This window comes from Aethalodelphis obliquidens, unplaced genomic scaffold (genome assembly GCF_003676395.1).
Source record: "Aethalodelphis obliquidens isolate GAN/ISIS:26980383/991018 unplaced genomic scaffold, ASM367639v1 scaffold91, whole genome shotgun sequence".
Taxonomy (NCBI): Eukaryota; Metazoa; Chordata; class Mammalia; order Artiodactyla; family Delphinidae; genus Aethalodelphis; species Aethalodelphis obliquidens.
In genome coordinates this window covers 6,786,964-6,805,389 of record NW_020838035.1, presented here as the reverse complement: position 1 = coordinate 6,805,389, position 18,426 = coordinate 6,786,964, and the positions used below count along the sequence as shown (strand labels likewise).

At 49.5% G+C, this 18,426-nt stretch overlaps 1 protein-coding gene across 6 annotated transcripts in view; it reads right to left on the bottom strand.

Moving 5' to 3' along the window:
- The window catches only part of TBL1X (transducin beta like 1 X-linked), a 227,338-nt gene that overhangs the window by 37,257 nt on the left and 171,655 nt on the right, over positions 1-18,426 (bottom strand). The gene's annotated exons all lie outside the window — the stretch shown is intronic.

The window sequence follows — 18,426 nt, the reverse complement described above, 5'->3', positions numbered from 1 at the left end:
AAAGTGATTTCCCCGAGGGCACACAGCTAGCAAGTGGCCATCTGATCTCTGAGTCCATTCTCTTAACCCACACACCAGACACTACTAAAAGTTGTTTAGAAACCTCTGAATGATTCAAAATGGTATCCTTTTTAAAAAGAGGAAGAAAATCATCTCTTCAGTTAATACCATTTATATTTCAAATTTCAACGAAATAAGTTGCAAACAAGGCCTACGTTGCAGAAACTAGACAGAATGCTTTCCAGGTTAAAGAGGCAAACAAAGATGAAGTGTATGAAAAAACTATATTGGGAACAAGAGACAGCAAAGTCAGATGCAGTGGTGCAGGAGTTTGCTACCGTTTCTTTACGCGGGCCTCTCACTGTTGCGGCCTCTCCCGTTGCGGAGCACAGGCTCCAGACGCGCAGGCTCAGCGGCCATGGCTCACGGGCCCAGCTGCTCCGCGGCATGTGGGATCTTCCCGGACCGGGGCACGAACCCGTGTGCCCTGCATCGGCAGGCGGACTCTCAACCACTGCGTCACCAGGGAAGCCCTGGTACTGTTTCTTTTTGTTCACAGAGAGAACACACTTCACCCATGTGCTCCGAGGCCCGGGCCTGCCCTCACTTGCTTCCCTGGCTTCCTTTTCTGACCAACAAACAGGTGGAATTAGGCGATCTCCGAGGTCCCTTTCAATTCTAAAATTCTAGGCAGAGGAAAAAATGACCTTATCGTCCCAATCAAACCCACGGGATTTTAATTTATGGAGGTGAGTGAGTGATGACACGGAGAGATGAAGGCCACGGAAAGAAGAAGCCATTACTTACAACTCCAGTGGGAAGCGGCCACGCCAGGCCACCAGGGCCACAAGAAACCTTATCACATGCAGAGACCAGACGCCAAGAAACAGAGAGAGGAACCGGGACCACGGCTTTATGAACATAACGGAGGGTGGGGAGCTTGGTGGGGGTGCCCCCTACTGGTCAGGAAGTGAAAGCACACATGTGAGAGTCTGTGCATGGGGGGACTGTAATACGATTTCCACATGCCTGCAAAAGCCACCTCGAGAGAGAGAGGTCAATGGCTCTGGCCGTCGCTCCAGCCCTAAGATTAATGACCACCAAGCAGCCACTGGTCAACACACTCATCCAGTCCAACTGGCCACCGGGATTTGACAATGGGGTCGTTCTGAAAACGAAACCGTGGACTGCTAAGGAATACGTAGCACTTCCTTACTTCTGTAACATCCCTGGACACGGCGCAGTCAGCACAGCTTCTCCTCTGTCAGTACTTCCCGGATCACAAAGTTTTCTCTAACAGCACTGCAGCTGCCTGCAAAGCGGCCCGCCTTCCTCTTGGGGGGCGAGGAGGGTGGGGGGACCGGGTGACTCAGGTGTGCGGGTGGGGACAGTACCGATAAAAATAAAGACGGGAGAGAGGCTGAGGGTGGTCCAGAGCGAGCTGGACCAAATAAATCAAACAGAGGAACACAGACACAGACACACACACACACACACACACACAGACACGCACACATGCACACACACGGAGTGAGAAGATGTAAACAGAAAAGGCGGGAGAATAAGAAATCATACCCTCATCTCTGGGGGCCGATGTATTATCAGTTCACTTCTTTTTGGAAGTGATGGATTCGTCTCACCAGAGGATTACGTTTTCTGCCCGGGAAGCAGTTTATAACCGTAAACTCTAGCTTTACCCATGGTAAAAAGCACAAACACATGCTGAGAGTTCTTTCTGATTTTTCAGTCTACATCACTACACATGTTCATGACAACTCTACACTTCAATGTGTTTATCTTAAAAAAAAAAAAAAAAAAAATCCCCGAGACCCAGCTCTCCCACACTGTCCCAATTCTCCAGTATCTTACTGGAGAAAAAACCGAGGGCAGGGAGGTGGCTTTCTGAGCCGCAGACCTGTTCTCACCGACCTGCCGTAACGTGGAATTCAGTGTAAAATGGGACTGCTTGGATGGCGCCCAGAAGAAATACCAGGAGGACCTCGTTAAAAACAGGTTTTCACTTCTAACATCTGGCCTGGACCCCAGGGGTGGCGGCGGAGAGCAGCCTGGGCTGCTGGCTGTTGCAGACCTCGCACCCCTGCCAAGACTTGTAACATCCGCTAAGCCTGGGAGGCCTCCAGAAGGAGAGAGCACGAGTCAGGTTGCAAACCAAGGGTGCTACTTCCTCCTGGGGCCACAGCTGGCCGGGGGGGGGCGGGCGGCAGCTCCGCGAGGGGCGCCGGGGAGGCGGCCGCCTGCCCCCACAAGCTCACCCAGACCTCAGCTCCCGCTTCCGGCCGCCGCTCGGAGAAGCCTCGCTCGGAGCCCGCCCCTTCTGGCACCGTGGCCGCAACGGCTTTGAACCCTCGTGAACCCTGCTATTCGTTGACTGGGAAAGTCGAGCACGACTGCCAAACCGGAGATTTACAACGGACAGCACGGTTAAAAACTACAATTAACACAGGACTTGGGGGGAAAACAGAGAAACCAAGTTGGAGGTGAGAGGGAATAAGTCAAGCATTATATGCTCGGCACAAGTGCTGTTCTCACACGGGGGATTTCCTCCAGGCCGCTTGCCCTACGCAAAGTAATTTTTACGTGTAACTCTTGGGGTCCTAGAATTCTGCACCCGTGTTCTTTCTAACCTAACACAATATGAGCATTTCCCCCGGCTGCTAATTGGTGTCAACAGTCACCATTTTGGTTGAGTCTCTGTTTTCACTGCGAGTCATCCCTGACTTACACACACGGCCTCCAGATTTACTTTCAAAGACTAATCAGTGGCTTCCCACTGGACAGCCTGGCCTTCCTGTGCTGCTGACCCAGCGTCCCAGTACTTCCTTCCTTCCCCTCCCGTCCCGTATCCTTTGTTCCCCTCGCCAAGATGGTTCCTCCTCCATAAACACGCGGGGCTTTGCTGAGCCTCCCGGCACGAACTCTGGCTCTTGGTTTTGGTTGAAATGCTCTCGTTCCTCCTTTGCCTGAAGAGTTCTAGCTCAAGTGCCTCCTGCTCTCTGCACCCTCCCCTGTGGTCCTCTGAGAACTCCTCCAACCTCACTTTTATCAGCCTCTGTGTCACACGCCTCTTTAATTAACCTGTGACACTCTCTAGGTGGGGAGGAAAAGACTTCCCCCTCCCATCTGTCCTTCCAACCCCAGCACCTAGGGCAGTGCCACCACTCAACAGACAGCCAGCGAGAGACAGGTAGAGACCTGCAGACCACGGCAACTGCTTTATTCGTGCATATCGAGGACTCCCGGATGGCATCCCTACCTCTGACAGTACCTAAAACAATTTTACGTAGCACAGGGCCAGACCTTTTAAAGTCGAAGTTATTCACTTTAACGTGCCTCGTGCAAGTACAATTAATAGATGTGTTTGAAAATTCAGGATAAAGTAACTGCTTCGATTTCAGGAAAAATGTTAATAAATATTAACAAAATACTTTTAGGTAGACGCAAAAATGATGTAGACAGTACAAGAGAACTGAGGATGGGAAACACATGTGTAGACAGAGGAGGGCAACAGAAGTGTCCAAAGGACAGGGAAGTAATCAATACTCACTATACACACATGGGGGCAGTGGGGGCGTCCAGGTTCCCTGGATGGGAAGAAACTCCTACATTCCATTAGTAGGCTTGGACAGGAGTCTGCAAACTATATCCTCTGAGCCAAATCTGTTCCCTTGCCTGTTTTTGCAAATAAAGTTTTACTGAAACACTGCTACTCTCATGTGTCTATGTATTTTTTTTTTTTTTTTGCAGTACGAGGGCCTCTCACTGTTGCGGCCTCTCCCGTTGTGGAGCACAGGCTCCGGACGCGCAGGCTCAGCGGCCATGGCTCACGGGCCCAGCCGCTCCGCGTTATGTGGGATCCTCCCGGACCGGGGCACGAACCCGTGTCCCCTGCATCAGCAGGCGGACTCCCAGCCACTGCGCCACCAGGGAAGCCCATGTCTATGTATTTTTGGTGGCTGCTTTCGCACTACAAAGACAGAAATGACTGGTTGTGACAGAGATGAAAATACTATCTTTTACAGAAAGATTTCTCCAACTAATCCAGGGGAGAGACCTAAACTAGGTGATGGGAGCAACAGGTGCTTAGGAAAGCAGTTTCTGATCCCTCAACTTGTTTTATGAGGCCACTATAACACTAAGATCCAAACATGATGAGGAAATCCAAAAAGGAACACCACAGCCTAACTTCTCTTGGTAAAATACACTCAAATATTCCAGACACAGAACAAACGGAATTCAGTGGTATATATGAAGAGGACAAAATGTCCGGGCCAAGTGGGGTTTATTCCAGGAATGCAGGCTTTAATGTCGAAAGATAAATCAACAGTTTCACCACATTAAGAGTCAACAAAGGGCTTCCCTGGTGGCGCAGTGGTTAAGAATCCACCTGCCAATGCAGGGGACACGGGTTCGAGCCCTGGTCCGGGAAGTTCCCTCATGCCGCGGAACAATGAAGCCCGTGCGCCACAACTACTGAGCCTGTGCTCTAGAGCCCGTGAGCCACAACTACTGAAGCCCGCGTGCCTAGAGCCCATGCTCCGCAACAAGAAAAGCAACCGCGACGAGAAGCCCGCGTACCGCAACCAAGAGTAGCCCCCGCTCGCCGTAACTAGAGAAAGCCCGCGCGCAGCAACGAAGACCCAACGCAGCCAAAAATAAATAAATTAAAAAAAAAAAAAAGAGTCCAGAAAAATCACTTAAGTGTAAGCTTCCAGAGCTAGATGGCCTGTTGTGAATCCTAGCTCTACGACTTCCTGGCAGTGTGACCTGGGCAAGTGGCTACCTTCTCAACGCCTTGGGTTTCTCATCTGTCAATGATAGCGGCAGCTGCACCTCCTTCTTAGGGGTAATGGTTTTATCGGTCAAGTACTTAGAATCATGCCTGGCACATAGCACGTGCTCAACAAGTGGGCGCCACTGTCACTAAGGCAAAGCAGTGACAATGGGGAAAGAGGTGGCACTGACAAGATACGGGGAGTGCCCAGCTGATGGAGACAGTAGGAAAGATATTATGGAGAAGGAATATTTGAACAGGATTCTGATGTTTTCATATTAAACCGCGACACGATTATGGGACAGAGGAACTTTTTCTTTGCCGGGGAGGGACAGTGGTCAGGAAATGGCAATGGTATTAAGTGTGGAATTATGTTAAAGAATGCTTGGGAGATACACAGCCAAAACAGCAGTATGGAAGGCAACAGAGCGGCTGGAGGTAGATTACAAGACTGGGGGATCAGAGGGGTTAGGGATGGACCCCCACACTGGGGAATCACAGAGGTTAGGGATGGACACCTAGACTGGGGGTGAGTAGAGAGGCTAGGGATGGACCCTCAGACTGGGGGATCAGAGAGGTTAGGGATGGACACCTAGACTGGGGGTGAGTAGAGAGGCTAGGATGGACACCTAGACTTGCAGAAGGAACAGCACACTGGCCACATAGACATGGGAGGGAAAGAAAAGGATGTCACCTTGGGGACAATGGCATTTAAGAAGCGGGTGGTGGAGACATCAGTAGAGCAACATATAGAAACTTGGGAGAAAAAGGACAGTGTTGTGTCTGACAGTCCAGATGACTGGCTCTTCAGTCTGGAAGGAAGAAAGGGAACTGAAATTGGCAGGAAATAAAATACATCAAAGCCGGACACTTTTAAAGTCACATTAGAATTTCAGAGCAGGCGGATCTTAAATGTAATGGTGTATGAACTTTGGAAACAGGCACCTTCGTAAGTGGTTATTTCGTCTTAGCTAAAAAAAGGAAACAGGAACCATCTTAGGTTTTTTCATATCATCACTAACGTTTAAAGTAGGAAACTACGGTATAATAAGACTTAAGGGCATCTTCGACAGCATCTAACCTCTCTCTGATGGCAATACCAAGGGAAATTGCTTGGCTATATTGAGCAAGACACATACTTAAACAACTGTAACTTATAAATACTCAACTGATTTTCAAGTGGTTTTTATTCTAATTGCTTCCCCCACCGCCCCCCCGACAAATTAATGAGCACAAGAATGGCAAGTCTTGAATCTGAGCTTTCACACACATACAAATGAGAGCAGTAAGCTTAGAAAAGATTGCACAACCGAAACTGCACGGGAAATGGGATGATTGTGAACATCTGGGACACAAAAAGGCAACTTCTCCACGGTTCCGTTTTGCTACTCTAAGCGGTTATCATCAAACCCAAAGAGCAGTTTAGGAAAACACTCTTTCTGAACGAAGTGGAGCTCGCTGGCAACTAGCACTACAAGAGGGTCTGTGATGAGACGATTCTCATAGTACAGGTTCTTCCCGACGCCCGTGCACAGCGTAAGGGGAGGTTCAGCCCCTCTGCAGACTGTGCTCTGCAAAGGGAACGTGGGCAGGCCTCGCTGGAGGAGGCGTGTGCATTAGTGATGCCACAAAGCTCTCCTGGGGGTGCTTTACTCTTTTCTACATAGGAGGCGTGGGCATCATATTCTCCAGCTACTTATCCACCCCTACATTTTTTAAAGTGATTTTTTAAAAGCGAGGTAAACACATACTCACAAATGCGTAAGTGACGGATATGCAACCACAACCTGGACTGGACTGGGGCAGGATGGACACAGCCAGGGCCTGTCCAGGTTCTCCTTCTGTCCCCCTCAGCAGGTGCTGCAGGCCCACATGACTGCCCTCTGATATAAACCTGGACACCAAAGCTTGGGTGGTTAGCAACACTGCGCGTGTCATCGTACATGCTGCTGGGAGAATGAGGTACCATCAGGTCGCTCCGCCAGGAGAGGACACCTGCAAAGCTGTGCCCGGTTCTCCTGGACTGGACCCCGTGCACCTCTTCCCTTGGCCGATTGTAATCTGTATCTTTTTTTTGGGGGGGGGGGCGGGTGTATTAATTTTTTAAAATAAATTATTTTATTTTATTTTTATTTATTTTTGGCTGCGTTGGGTCTTTGTTGCTGCACGCGGGCTTTCTCCAGTTGCGGCGAGCAGGGACTACTCTTTGTTGATGTGCGCAGGCTTCTCATTGCGGTGGCTTCTTTTGTTGTGGAGCACGGGCTCTAGGCACGCAGGCTTTAGTAGCCGTGGCACATGGACTCAGTAGTTGTGGCACGTGGGCTCAGGAGTTGTGGCGCACAGGCTTAGTGGCTCCGCGGCATGCGGGATCTTCCCGGACCAGGGCTTGAACCCGTGTCCCCTGCATTGGCAGGCGGATTCTTAACCACCGCGCCACCAGGGAAGCCCCTTGATAAAATTTTAATGGAGAAAAGTTGAAGCTATCAATTCAAAATAAAGGGCACTATCAGATGTTGCATAAACAAGACATTTGAACAAACAAAATATAAACCAAATTATACTACAATTAAGAGGAACATAACAGAAATGGAGACACATAGGATTGACTTTGATTGAGCTGTATCTTTTCTCCCCAGCCTTCCTGAGGTATAACTGACGTATGCCAATGTGTACATTGTGATGCTCTGACACACGGATATACACTGTGGAAGGGTTACACAACAGGCTACTCAACACAGGCATGGCCTCACACAATTAACCTGTGTCTACTTCAGGGAGAGCACCATGCAGTATATTATAACCTGTATCTTGTGCTGTAATCCACTGAGTGTGACAGTTGCTAAATTCTGTGAATCCTTCTAGCAAACCATCGAGCCTGAGGGTGCTCTAGGGGGCGCAGCCCACAAACCACCAGAAAGGCACTGCTTCTATCTCCTGGCAGACATGAGCACATGAGACATCACTGCTTTACAGGATTTTATTTTATTTCTATTTATTTTTTTATTTTGGTCGGGCGGCTTGTGGGATCTTAGTTCCCCGACCAGGGATCGAACCCGGGCCGCGGCAGTGAAAGCACCGAATCCTAACCGCTGGACCGCCAGGGAACTCCCTCACATGATTTTAAAGGTACTTTCGTCCTCTACTCACATGGACAAACTGTTCAGGTCTTCCTGATTTATTATTTAATGAAACTAATATTTTCCTTTATGATTTCTAAAGCAAAGGCTACCATTACCTCAGAGAAATGCCTGTCTTTACCGTTTCATAAAGATTCTCTTTCTAAACAGGGACAACATTAGCAATGGAGAAGAGCCACTGCAGTCAAAAATATTTTTAGAGCCTCAGCTGAACAATAAGCCCTGAACTTGCGTTTAAATTAAGATAGTTGAACCATTAAAATGACTTCCCGAATCCGGGGAAACGTGTCTTGCATAAGAAGTCATTCCACGGTCCTAGGAAACACGGCGGAGCCTACCGGGTGATGTGTCAGCTGCTGGGATTACAGAGGGCAATGCCGCTTAATCATTTTTGGAGATGCAATTATTCAAAAATATTAAGAGGAACACCCTTTTCCTGGTTATCTAAACTCCTCACTGGGAGTCCAAAGCACCCCCCCAAACCGAAAACAAAACCCAGACTGAAGACTGCTACTCCCGATTATTTTATTATCTGCTAGAGAATGGTGCTGGCAGACTTCCCTCTTCCTCGAGTGGAAAAATACCCTGGAAAAATTTAATAAAAACAGGGACTGCATTATGCTCACTCTTAAAGTCTACTTGAGTTCTGCAGCAGAAGGAATCAAAATGCAGCCCAAGAAGACGATAGAGTGAGAAAATGAGAATCCCATTACAACTCCACTTTCCAATAAAAACCAACTGGAAGAAGAAACATCCCACAGCTCAAGGATGTGTATCAGGGGTTCTCAACTGGAGATGATTCTGCCCTCCAGGGGACATTTGGCAAAGTGGAGACATTTTTGGCTGTAACACGGGAGGGTGGGGAAGCGTTGCTGTCATCCAGTGGGTGGAGACCAGGGATGCGGTTTAACAACCTACAATACCAGACAGCCGCACCGGGAAAGAACAACCCGCCCCAAATGTCAACAGTGCTGCGGCTGAGAAACCCTGGCTCTTTCCTGACTGCCAGGAGAGGCTGACAGTCTTTTGATACTGCACGCTCCTGTGGCCATTCAGAATATCTCCAGAGATTAAGACCCTCAACTCTGCTCACCTAATAGAATTCTTCAAGCTAAAGACCATGAGGGGATATTTAAGAACCTCGTACAACACTGGAAAAGGGATGGGGAACACTGCATAGACTTTTATCCTCCCCGTAAAAATACAGCCCGTCCAGTACCTATGGTCCCAATCAAATGCAGAATTGCTTCTCACGACAATTACCCAGGAGGAGACGGCCAGGTGAGCACGGCACCGAGTTTGCTGAGTTCCCAAGGAAGCAAAAACTTGTGCTATGTACACGTGACCACTGCCGTTCACCTTCAGATGACCTTTCTTTATTTTTTCTGTTTCCAAAAGCCCCAGAAGGTGAGTGTGGCTATCCACTTCTTAGTTAATACAGCTATTAGTGGAATCCGAGTAAAACAGACACCCCATCAAAACCTAGGCCTAGGGGCTTCCCTGGTGGTGCAGTGGTTGAGAGTCCGCCTGCCAATGCAGGGGACACGGGTTCGTGCCCCGGTCCGGGAAGATCCCACACGCTGCGGAGCGGCTGGGCCCGTGAGCCATGGCCACTGAGACTGCATGTCCGGAGCCTGTGCGCCGCAAAGGGAGAGGCCACAACAGTGAGAGGCCCGCGTACCGAAAACAACAACAACAACAACAAAACCCTAGGCCTGCACAATGGCTAATGACCTGCAAATTCTAATTAAAATTTCTCGGCCTCGGTTGTATTACTGACCTCTCTCTCTCTCACACACAAACACACACACAGCTCTGCAGGCCATGGAAGTGCAAAATTATCACTCCTGTTTAATTTTTTTGTTTAATAATTTCAAGATTATCATGGACTGACGGGAAGTTGTGAAAACAGTGGAGTCCTGTGTGCCTTTCAGCCAGCCTCCCCCAATGGTGACATCTCATCTCGCCCTAGGACAATATCAAAACCGAGAAGTTACATCCAACCGACTGGTCACCTGACTGCAAACCTTCTCCAGGTTTCGCCATTTCTGACCTGTGCGTGTGCGCACGCGCATCACCTACACACGTAGCGTGTAAGATTTTATCCCATGTGTCCATGTGTGATCATCTCGGCGGTCAAGACGCAGAGCTCTTTCATCAGCATGAAAGAACTCCCCCACAGCAGCCCTGTGCAGGTGGCCCAGCCACCCGACGCCCGGCAGTCATCTCTGCAGGCTTGCCCTTTTCAGAGCGCTCTACAAAAGGAACCGCACAGTCTGCGGCCTTTGACGATGGCTTGTGGTTTCCAGCACATCTCCTTGGAAACTCACCCAGGCTGTGTCATGTATCGATAATTCGTTCCCACTTATTGCTGAGTGGGACTCTGGGATATGGACATATCACAATCTGCTGAGCCAATCACAGACATCTGGGAAATCTCCAGTATACTGCTATTGCAAAACATGCTGTTTTCAGCATTATTTTTAAAAAATAACCAGATTTTTGTAGGATACCAACCTAGCTTAAAAATGACGCTACGTGTGCCAAGGACTCACCCCAAATGCTGTATGGTTCTATTAAGAAGCCTTTCAGTGTTAATAATGTTACTGTGGAATTTAAGTGGTTTCTTATCTTCCTTTTGAGACATATTTTCCAAACTCTGAAATACGCTATACAGAAAACTTACCTATAATGCTGTGATTTATTTAAAAGTTGTGGTTAAAATATACATGACACAAATGCACCGTGTTACCTATTTGAAGTGTCCAGCTCAGTGGCATGAAACACATTCATACTGTTGTGCAACCATCCTCACCGTCCACCTCCAGAATCTGTTCATCTTCCCAAGCGGAGACTCCATCCCCTTCCCACACGAACTCCCCCTTCCCTCCTTCACCTGCCGGCACCCACATTTCCGTCCGTGTGGACGTCCGTGTGGACTCCTCCAGGGACCTCATGTGAGTGGAATCGCGCAGGATCTGCCTTTTCTCCTGGCTTACTTCACTGAGTGCAGGGCCCTCAAGGTCCATCCCCGCGGGAGCACGGGTCCGAGTTGCCTTGCTTCGTAAGGCCGGGTAACATCCCACTGAATGGAGGAACCACACTGTGCTTCCCTCTCATCCGTCATGGACACTGGGTTGCTTCCACTGTGATTTTTTTTTTTTTTTTTTGGGCTGTGTTGGGTCTTCGTTTCTGTGTGAGGGCTTTCTCCAGTTGCGGTGAGTGGGGACCACTCTTCATCGTGGTGCGCAGGCCTCTCACTGTCGTGGCCTCTCCCGTTGCAGAGCACGGGCTCCAGACACGCAGGCTCAGCAGTTGTGGCTCACGGGCTCCAGACGCGCAGGCTCAGCAGTTGTGGCTCACGGGCCTAGTCGCTCCGCGGCATGTGGGATCCTCCCAGACCAAGGCTCGAACCCGTGTCCCCTGAATCGGCAGGCAGATTCCCAACCACTGTGCCACCAGGGAAGCCCCCACTGTGATTTTTTTTTTTTTTTTTTGCGGTATGTGGGCCTCTCACTGCTGTGGCCTCTCCCGTTGCGGAGCACAGGCTCCGGACGCGCAGGCTCAGCGGCCATGGCTCACGGGCCCAGTCGCTCCGCGGCATGTGGGATCTTCCCGGACCGGGACACCAACCCGTGTCACCTGCATTGGCAGGCGGACTCTCAACCACTGCGCCACCAGGGAAGCCCCTCACTGTGATTTTTTTAAGGAACATTTTACTGCCCTCTCAAGGCTGAAGCTCATCTTTTCCATTGGGTTCTCCAAGACATCACCCCTCCTTACTACAGCAGCTCACAAATCTGAGAGGAGCAGCTGGGGACAGACAGGACACTTAATGCAAACTGCTCCATCTTTAGTTGAGCAGAGATTCCAATATAATTAAACCAGAGGCCGGCAGAAGGGTATCGGTGATTTCTGACATGACTGACAGCTCCCTGCTCAGAGTGTCAATGGCCTCAGAGAAGTGTCTGCTCTACTGCTGGACTGAAACTCCCAGGAACCCTTCTTGAACCCAGAATGGTTGGACTGAGACACACTCGTTCACAGGCCCCAAGTCACCTGGGGCTTCTTCAGAGGGGACCTCTTCACCCTCGCAGTCAGATGTGTGTTATTTCTCTCCTAACAGAAGCTCCATGAAGTGAATGAGAAATGTCATCTCAGTTCCGTTTACAACCTTTAGAGCCTGGCTACACAGTATTTCCCGCTCCTCCTTACGTGCAAGGATGATATGTAACACGTAACTGTGTACATTATGTAACATCCATGTACATTATGTAAATCACCGGAAACATGGTTGACTCCACCTGGCCAGTCACATGAGTGCAGGCATCGCGGCTCCTTAGGAAAATGGTACCTGCCTGGGGTGCAGACTTTTACTTTTTTTTTTTTTTTGGTGGTACGCAGGCCTCTCACTGCTGTGGCCTCTCCCGTTGCGGAGCACAGGCTCCGGACGCGCAGGCTCAGCGGCCATGGCTCACGGGCCCAGCCGCTCCGCGGCACGTGGGATCCTCCCGGACCGGGGCACGAACCCGTGTCCCCTGCATCGGCAGGCGGACTCTCAACCACTGCGCCACCAGGGAAGCCCCAGACTTTTACTTTTGAAAACCACTGATGTTCCTCTCAGAATAAGGCACCTACGGCAATGCTAATATAGGCAAAACATATGTGTAATACATTGGCCTCTCGACCACGCATCATGACAGATCAGAAAGTAAATTCCAGCGTATGAGGAGTTTTCAATCCTACTGGGAAGTCTTTAAATCTCTACAATGAAGAAAGAAGTTCACCATCCTGCTGATTTGTGATATATGATAAATGAATTTCTACCATCTATCATAATGATAAGCTCCTCTTACCGTCTAAAATGTTAAAAAAAACAGCCACTGGGGACACGCAGCCAGGTAACACACCCGCACCTGGCAAAACGTTAGGGAAACAACTTCTCACTTGTGTTCCTTGTTCACTGTTACGGTTACCACCACAGTCGTCAAGTGGTTTTGATTAAGCCTGTCTGTTCTTCCTGGTGTGCAAATGTCAGTCACAAAACTCACAGTAGAGAAACACTTCCCCAAGTTTCAATGACATTAATACCTTGGGTGTGTAGTCAAATCAACGCATGGAAACTTTGAGCACCTGCCCTACCTGGGGTCCTGCCGGTCGGAATCCTGCTATCTACCTGGAAGCCGGCCCAGACGGACATATGTCCTGCCCACACGCTCGGTCTTACCCACTGGAGGGCTGGCCAGGCTGCAGAGTTTCCTAGTTTCCCGCAGAAAGGTGCCTGCTTAAGGAGGAGCCGGTGTGCACGGGCGGACGTTCTCTCACTCAGCAGATCTGGGGAAACCGTGACCCCGGTACAGGCTCACGAAGGCTAATTTTAAACCCTGAGAGGAAGCGTAAAACTTCATCAGTATCCTGTAGATATATCTGCGGGGGACAGTGTCCTTTTCCTTACTTCCCAACATGTCCTGCGCCCCAGGCACCAATGAGCTCTACAACTCGAATCAAACCTATAAAACCACGGATGGCTGTGAAGTGCCTCGCTGCCGAGTGGGACAGAAGAGGATGTGGTGGCTTCTGATAAACTAAACCCACACTTGCCACTCTGCCAAGCAATCCCACTCCCAGATACCAACCCAAGAGAAATGAAAGCCCACATACAACAAAAGCCTGTACGCAAACGTTTGTGGCAGCCTTGGCTGTAATCGTCAAAACCTGGGGACAACTCAAATGTTCTCACACAGGACAAAGGACTAACCGCCCTGCATCCCTAAAATGGAATATGATGTAGCAATAAAGAAGGAACTACTGATGTACGCACCAGTGTGAACGAACGTCAAACGCACCGAGAGAGGCCAGACCGTCAAGGCTCCCTGCTGGAAGATTCCACTCCTAAAACGTTCTCGCAGAGGCAAAACTACAGGGACAGGAAGCAGAGAGGTGCTTGCCAGGGGCTGCAGTGGGCGGAAGGGCCACAGGGGACTTTTTGGGGTGATGGAGCTGTTCCGTATCTTGATTGTGCTGGTGGTTACACAACTGTAAACGTTTGGCAAACACTGCAAATCTGTACTCCAAAAAGGATGAATTTTATGGCATGAAAATTATACCTTACATTAAAAAAAAAAGAGAGAAAGAAAAAGAAAAAGATGGTACAGATGAGGGTGGGGAGGGGAGAAGCAGCCACATCTAACAAGGAAAGGTCATGTCTGTCTTCTCCAAGGCTGCCAACTGAGATGAATGAGAAAAAGGTCTTGTCATCGTTTAACGTCATGGAGAATCTGGCCCCAAACCCCCAGACCTTCTCTCCTTTCCAGAATTAATGGTGACATTGACCCAGCTCCATATGAGACCATCTTTCCCTCCATCCGTCATGGAGCTGGTCCTGTGCACACGACATAACAAAGACACTCGAGCTTGTTTGTGACAGATCTCCAAACCCATTCATTGAGCTCCTTCACCAGAGCCTTGGCAACTCCTGGCAGGTAACCCCCCTGGTTGTGTAAAGAGCTGCCTGCCACCAACGCTAGCGTCCACTGGGTCCCTGCGCCACTGGATCTGGGAGAACAAGTTTTCTTTATAATTTAGATTTGAGGATGATGCCCCAGAGGAAGTATTTAATATGCCTACAGAGAATCACTCATCGGATGTCCTCACTTCTCATACCGACGCCGGGCTCCGCCACTGTATTCACGAAGAGCAGCGGGGAGGAACTCACGGTTCGCCCAGCGTTTGGAGGGGCTGCTCGCAGAAGCCCAGGCAGGCTGACACGCATGCACACTGAAAGAGCATGGAAAACACCGAGCAGCTCAGAGAGGCTGTGCCTCCTTAAACAGGTTGTTCATTGTTCGAACCTGGAGTTGTTTTACAGAGACAGCCCTGTGTCAGCACAAGACAAGAACCCATCTCCAGGATGACCTTGGAACCAAGAATCTTCAGTCTGTGGAACTCAGAGAACAGAAACGTTGCCACCAGAGCCCTTCGTGAAGCGAGAGACCCTTCCGTAAGGAAAACCTGGCTTCCAGCAGCGCGAGGAGCTTGTACGGGCTGACTGGAGACTAGCCCGTCAGCTTCCAAGTTCAAAACTCCCCCAGCCCTTTGAGTTTTGCCCCAAACCCTGGATCAGGGAGACAGAGGTGAGTCCTGGCAGGTTGACCTCGCAAAAGACCTCCTTCTTCTCTCAAAAGCTGGTGACACAGTACTGGCTTATATGCGTGCTGGGCAGTGAGCCTTTGCTCGGATTGTGAAGGGAACTTACGGGCTGCGTGGCAAAGACGCTCTGCCACAATCTGCTTCTTAAAAATTGCCCAGACGGCAGATCTGACCACACGACTAACCCCTGTAAGGCAGAGGCCAACGGACTCCTAGCCCTCAAAACTGGACTACCGGTAACCCATGCAAAAACCAACTGAGCCACTCTGGTGCCAGAGCTGGTCAAAATCTCCTCCTGCTGAGTTGAAGAGCCTTGCTTACTAACTAACCAGCTTCACGTATCAGGCTGCCATGAAGCGCACCTGTGAGATGTCACAAATCAATAGTGTTTAGGGAGTGCTTTCTACGGGCACGGCCCTTGCTTCAGACAACGAACGGTGACAAGAAGCCTTGAAGGAAAAGGCTGTGGAATATATACACAGCTGGGTGAAGGTCAGGGAGGAGTCCCAGATGATACGGTCAGGGAAGAGTCCCAGATGATACGAACTCTGCCTCTTGAGGGCAGAAACACAAAACAAGCCCATGTTCAAGATTCTTTCCTGGGTTTGCAGAGATGAGATGTGGATTCCCACAACACTTTCAGGAAAGTATCATTTCAATACCCTGCCTTCCTGCTATCTGGGGGGATGAATGTTCTGTCGGTTATCTTGCTTGCAGCCGAAAGCATCCTACCTGATATGTGATACGTTTAGTGCAGGACTCTCTGCATCGGCTCAGGCCGCAGGACCAGGAGTGCCCGTGGTTGCAGGGAACTTGTCCCTCGATGGGGGGGTGGGGGGGTGGTGGACCTCTGAGTCTATTCCTGGTTGTGAGGTGATGAGCAGATCTACCAGAGAACCAGGGGTCTGCCTCACCGCGGGGTCCTCACGACCTACCATCTCCGTCCTCCTCCACGCCCACTTTCTTCTACACACAACCTGAGGATGAAGATTACTGAAGACGTCACAACAGAGAACTTTCAACCCCTAGCAGAGAAGCCACGCTGGGAGGGGTTGAGGAATGAATCACTTGTCACAATACGGGACTTAGTTAGCTTTAATGCATTTGACGGTGGTAAAGGAGAGAGAGCACAGATACTTAATCAAGAGACTTTTTTCTTTCTTTTCTTTTTCTTTTTTTTTTAAATTAGAAAGGAGACATTGACAGGCCAAGGAGAAGGTGCTCCTGGCACTTGGTGGGTGCTCAATAAACATACGCTTAACCAAAGCTTGAGATTTGAGACAAACATGTACAACAACCCCCAAGTGAACACTTACACCTTAGGCATTTCTTCTCTGGGGCATGTCCTCGTGGGGTACTCGAGTCAGTCGTCAGAGGAACACAGAGTCATCTCTTAACGCCTCACTCAACCTATGGCACTTTCTCTAGGGAGTCTGACAAATTAGGACAGCAGTTCAGCAGACGTTACATGCAATCAGCGTTGATGAAATTCTATACATTGCTGTCTCCCAAGTCTCCCTCTCAGTTGCCTGGTTACAGAAACTTTATCAACAAATGTGAGACAAATGTAAACAGACACCGAAAAAGGAAGTTTCGCCTTTCTGGGGGAGGAATGGAGATTTCTGTGTTTACTCAAAGAGGTCCACAACGCTCTTGCCCCACGGCCCGGGAGAAACCTTTCTCTGGGTTACACGAAAGCTTTCTTTCGCACCCTTGATTCACCCTGCTGTGCGCAGACGGAGGCGGGAATTGTAGCCTGTCATTGGTTCACACATTGTGACTGTGCTTTTACCTTCATCCTATCTTTGGGAGGAGGTGTTTCTAAAAGGAAAGAATCCCAAATGCAATGCTGGAAATCTACAGGGAGACAGGGTGGGGTACATGGAATTTTCACTTGCAATCGTTTCTGGGAATCTATCAGATCAGTGCTAGGGGAACACTTGTACTGCAGCTGAGATTCCCTGGTTAAGTTCTGAGGTTAAGGCATCAGAGCAGTGGTGGTGATTGCCCTGGTTTACAGGGGGAGGCAGTGCCTATTTTGTTTTGCTTATCCATTTTTTATACTATGTTCTGGCAAAAGCTAATCCAAATGCTCGAGTGTATATGTAGAAAGAACGTGTACTTTCCACGACTAATTCTAGCTGGGGTCGCTGCAGAAAGAGAGATCCAGGCTTGGTGGGGAGAGGTTTATTTATAACATGCTACATGCCCGATGTATTTCATCCCTTTTGCCCAGAATAACCTTTTTTTTTTTTTCTAATTTATTTATTTAATTTTTCGGCTGCGTTTGGGTCTTTGTTGCTCTGAGCAGGCTTTTCTCTAGTTGCGGAGAATGCGGGCGACTCTTCCTCGTGGTGCACGGGCTTCTCACTGTGGTGGCTTCTCTTGTTGCAGAGCACCAGCTCTAGGCGCTGTGGGCTTCAGTAGTTGCAGCATGCAGGCTCAGTAGTTGTGGCTCGTGGCTCTAGAGCGCAGGCTCAATAGTTGTGGCGCACGTGCTCAGCTGCTCCGCAGCATGTCGGATCTTCCTGGACCAGGGCTCAAACCCATGTCCCCTGCACTGGCAGGCGGATTCTTAACCACTGCGCCACCAGGGAAGCCCCAGGATAACCATTTTTCCAATGGGTAAATAATGTGTTCAAGAATAAGAATCGAGCCATTTGGTTTGCCTTCAAGGCCTGCCCATCGCACCCTTCTGGGCTGACCCTGAAAGAGCCTGTCCCAGGGGCCCACAGTTGGTTCACCCTGAGTCCTAGCACGTGTGTTTCTGGCAAGTGGGACCTGGGAATTGGCTTCCTTCTTGAAAAATCAAGTTGCAGAATATATAAAACATGACACCAAGTGTATAAAGCTTAAATGTGTGCAGAGCAAACTGTTATAGGTTGAACTGTCCCCTCAAATTCACATGTTGAAGTCCTACCCCCCAGCACTCCTCAGAATGTGACGTTATTTGGAAAAAGGCTTACTGCAGATGTAATTAGTTAAGATGAGGTCGTACTGGAACACCATGAGCCCCTAATCCAATATGACTGTGTCTTTACAAAAGGAGAAACCTGACAAGTTTAGACAGAGAGGTACATGCAGAGGGAGAATGCCACGTGAAGGTGCAGGTATGTATCAGGGGAGGATGCACCTACAGGCCAAGGAGAGCCAGACAGCCGGGAAAGCACCAGAAGCTGGGAGAGAGGCTGGGACAGACGCCACCACAGCCCTCAGAAGGAGACACACCAGCTGACACCTTGCTTTGAGACTGCTATCCTGCAGAACACTGAGACGATATATTTCTGTTCAAGCCACCCCACCAAATCACCCCACCCCCATATATACACACCATATGTACACACCAGC